This window comes from Arachis ipaensis, chromosome B03, assembly GCF_000816755.2.
Source record: "Arachis ipaensis cultivar K30076 chromosome B03, Araip1.1, whole genome shotgun sequence".
In the NCBI taxonomy this organism is placed as follows: Eukaryota; Viridiplantae; Streptophyta; class Magnoliopsida; order Fabales; family Fabaceae; genus Arachis; species Arachis ipaensis.
Window position 1 is genome coordinate 13,637,948 of NC_029787.2, and position 4,931 is coordinate 13,642,878.

Genomic DNA, 4,931 nt, shown 5'->3' on the forward strand with positions numbered 1-4,931 from the left:
GTGTAAACGAAATAAAAGAAGAATATTTATTTCGGTAAATTTTTTTTAAATTATTTATTTCAATAATTATTATATTTAATTTATTTATTAAAATAAAAAATCTACATATTAATAAGCTTAATATTAATATGTATATATTTTTCACACATTATAGTATATGTATTCACTCATAAATAAAAAATCGGCATATTTTTCACACATTAATATGTATTCACTCTATAGTATATGTATTTATTTTCAGTTTTTCACCAACTCAAAAAAAATTATTTAAAGCCAATGAGTTATAGTTCAATGACATAATCTCCCCATATTCAATTAAGAGGTCACGGGTTCACTCCAAGCTAGCTTTGCAATTATATATATCATGCTATTATTGAGCTTCACGTGATATTGTGATGAATGTTGTGCTCTTAATAATATTGTGTCTTTGAATTAAATTTTTATTTATCTGGCTAAAATTTGTTAAAATGTCTTTTTTCGTATAGAATCAAAGTGTATAGAGAATATAAAAAATAAAAATAAAAATAAATGGTAAATTATGTGAAATCTATTATTTTTCGTTTAAATAAAATATTATTTCACCACTATATACGCTTGCTATGTTTAATTTTTCCATACTTTTGAACATGTGTTGATCTTTTTACTGTATTCACTACTACAAACTCTCCTAAAAAAAAAGCACATTAAAGTAATTCTTTCTTCTACTATCTCATTGATGAGAGATCCCATTATTAGTGATGAGACACTTTTAAAAAATGGACATCACTAAATTGGTCTTGATATTTTTCTATCAATGCTTAAAATGTTATTTATTTATTTATTAGGGAAATAGATTAAGTTTAGATGAAAGCTTTTGCTTTTGATTTCTTTACATATTTTAATTTTAATTCTAAAATGTTGCCGTTGAACGAAGAGTTGAGGGTGACATTTACTTGGTAACATCATGGGTCAGCTATATGTATATTTTACCTGTTTTATTCTTTTTAAATTGTTTTTAACTTTTTTTTATCAGTATACCACCACATCGGCTGTAGTTGATTTTCTTTTGTCTAGTTGAATACACGTTTTTACTAAAATTTAATTTTAATATAATGTTAATATAAAAATATTTACACATATTTTAAATCATATCTTGTCACATTAGTTAGAATTTTATTATCTCACGCTTAGATGCCCATTTATATTAATACTAATAGACCTTATAATAATAGATAAATTTTATTAAAAGCATTACATATAAAGTATGCTGGAACATCAAAATTATTCTAATATCAAATATTTTTATTGAACCTTACACAACAATAACCTAAAAACGATCGATCGAAATATATATATATACGAAGAATGTTAGAAACATTTTTCTTTTTATTTAAGTCGATCAACACAAACTATTTTTTTTTTTCTTCACTAAAAATATTGACTTTCTAATATTTTCCATATATCAGTGTTTAAAAGTTGTGTCCCCGTGGATAGTCTCTTGGTAGAATTCTCGGAGCTGCAAAGTATTTCAATTTAATAAAAATTAAAATTATGAAATAATTAATTAAGAACTTTAAACTGGCAGTATTATTTGATATATTTATATATAAATATGCATACAGAAGTACATATATATACAGATATACTGAGTTAAAATAAAGTTTCGTGCACGATAATTTTAGACATATTTTAATTTGTACATAAAATATTATTTTTATATACTCTGCAAATATGCTCACATAAATAAAAAGTAATTAAGGATTCAAGCTAAGTGAGCATGCTATTCTTATAACAAGAAAATGAATAGAAATAAAATATTAATTCCAGAAATTAAGCCAAAATTAAAAAGGTTCCTACTTTTTTTTTTCCTTTTCTTTTTCAAGTAACAAAACATAGAGTACAAATTAAAACATGTAATAACCGTAACAATTAAAAAAAAAAAAACAAAAAAAAAATATTAGGGTTTCTACTTACATGATGTTTTGGATGATTGAGATTCAGGTTGAGTCGTCTTTCGACTCCAACCAAGACGCTTTGCCATGTTTCCAAAGTTGAGTGAAATAAAACACGAAACCATTTTGTAAGACAAAAAAAAAAGTTATTAGTTTGTAATTAATATGATGTTTTTGTATAAGTGATTTTATTTGTATCTTCTTGACGCTAAGTCTCTATGTATATGCATGTATTTATAGTGTTGATAATTCTCAACTTTTCATTCAGTCAAAATTTTCAGTCCTTGTATCTTACCAAGTCAACTTGCATTGTGGAAAAAAGATAATGCTACTTGTTGTGTATACACACATATTGTTCTTTTATTATTACTATTTTGGTTCACACTATTTTTATGGAACGAGTAAAAATACAATCATATATATTGTTCTATTATAGATGAAAATTCACGTATACTTATTTTTATACGAAGTTAATAGTTAAAAATTATTAAATAATTATTTTATTAAATATATTAAATTATCCAACATTAATTTATTTTTAATGTGTATTTATATTCTAATATGTATTTTATACTGGTGGCTGATTTGATGTATATGTAGCATTATTCTATACAAATATATAGCTGTTAACTCGTGTAACGTAATGATGTGTATGTGGTTAACCGCCCATATATAATACTATATGAAGTACGGATATCTTGTTGAGTTGTTGTGTCACGTGTCAGGCACATTTTGGACACGATACTTATAGACATTCATTCAATATGCGTGTCTGCTGTGTCCAACCATGTCTTAATAAAAAATAAAAAAAATTTTGGATACATTTAGATACACTTAAATAACATCACGTGTTAGCATATCCAACCTTATTCTTAACATATATTTTTAAAATAAACTTAAAAATAATATATATTATTTTTATTAAAACAAAAAATATCTTAAATATTTTATATAATTAAAATAAAATATTAAAAATAAAAAAATTATATTTTAATATTAAAATATCAATACAATTTTTTTTAAAAAAATACTTTATATTTTATATATATACGTGTCCCCGTATCTTATAAAATTTTAAAATTTATGTGTCAATGTATCCCTATCGTGTTGTGTTCCATTTCTATATAAGTGTTTATGCATTATAAATACTACCAAAATTTATTTCTCAAAAAAGTTTAAAAAACAAAGCAAACCAAAATAAATTACAGGGTAAGTTAATAAAATAAATTGTTTATTTTTTAATATTATCAAAATATAACATTTATACATTGAAGACGAAAATACATATTTTCTATTTTTATAAAAATTGTGATCGGAGTATAGTGGATTATAAACGTAATATAAATCGCGATTGGAGTGTAGCAATTTATGTTGGATTGCATGTGAGAAGAAATCGCTATACCCCTCTAGTAGTTTTTGATAGAATGCTTAAAAGGCATACATTGCAGTACTCCATCGTGATTTATGCTTGCCTATATCAATTAAAAAATTGGATGAATGATTAGGACATTGTGTATATTAATTTCAGGTTATATCAGTAATAATGTCAATTTTAGTATCTGATTATTGTACCTTGTTTGGAATTTGAATTTGTTAGTTTAGCAGGTGCTTAAGTACAATTTAGCTTGAATCTATATTTTGCACATGTTTTTGAGATTTGACACTATACTATTTAGCTTAAACGAAGATATGTTAAACTTATATTCATATAAAATAAAAATCTTTTTTATTTATCTAAAATAGAACTTAAAGAGGTATAAAATGAAGAATTATGTGTTGTTGTATGTAAATCATTCCCATTATCATGAGTTAATTAACTTAATATTCATTTCTTTTGGTGTACCATTCTAGATTCATTACAACATGATGTAATGAAAGTGGTATAAAAATAATATAAATTTTCATAAGTAGTATTGTATTAAACTCAACAAAAAAATATGATACAGTTAATACAAATAACACCAAAATATTATCTCTTACAATCCAGATGAATAAGCAGGTCCGGAAGTGGGTTGGTATTGGAGTGGGTCTGCTGCCAAAGTCTATGACTCACACAATGGTTACTTGTGGTTGTGTAAGCAGCTGTTTGGTTGGGAGGAGAGGGAGAATTGGCTTTGACTTTGGCGTCAGCTTGTTCCGGAAAAGCATAAGTTTTTGGCTTGGTTGTGTCTTAAGGAGGCTCTTCCTACTGCAAGTTTTCGCTTTAGAAGAGGGATGTCGTCATCGGATAGGTGTCCAAGATGTCTTTCTAGCCAGGAATCGGTTATACATTGTATTCGGGATTGTCCAAAAGCTCAGCTTGTGGTCACCAAAAAAAAATAACACCAAAATATATAACAATTTCAACTACTTGTATATGTGTACTTAATGCATCACAATAAGTCACATAGTACTAAAAGAACTTTAACTTCTCATTTTCTTTTCTTATTCCATTGTACCTTTAGAAGATGACAATAATTCTTGTCAATTTTGTTTATAATATTCCAATATAAATTTTATATTGTGAATTTCAAAAGACCAATTTAACTTGTAGTACTCAAATAAAACTCTACTTCTCAATTTTCTGTATGAATTCCGTATCATAAGAACTTAACTTTAATTTAGAAGATCGTCAGGCATGTGACTCAGATAATAGAAAAAAATTCAAATTAAATTCAACGTCAATATAAATGGAAGAAATTAGGTTCGATGAATTGTTACGAGTTTTTATATTGACAACTACATATCATATTTTAAGGGATATATAGATAAGTATAAACTCCTATAGAAATACTGCAGTTATGCCTTTAAAGCATTCTATCAGAAATTGCTAGAAGACTGTAGCGGTTTCTTCTCACAATCCACGACTACACTTCTACCACGGTTTACATCTAAATTATAATCCATCATATTCTACGGCGATTTCTATAGAAATAAAAGAATGTATTTGCATCTTTAATGGATAGATGTTGTATTCTGATAATATTAAAAGGCAAACAATTTATTTTTGTAACTTGTTCT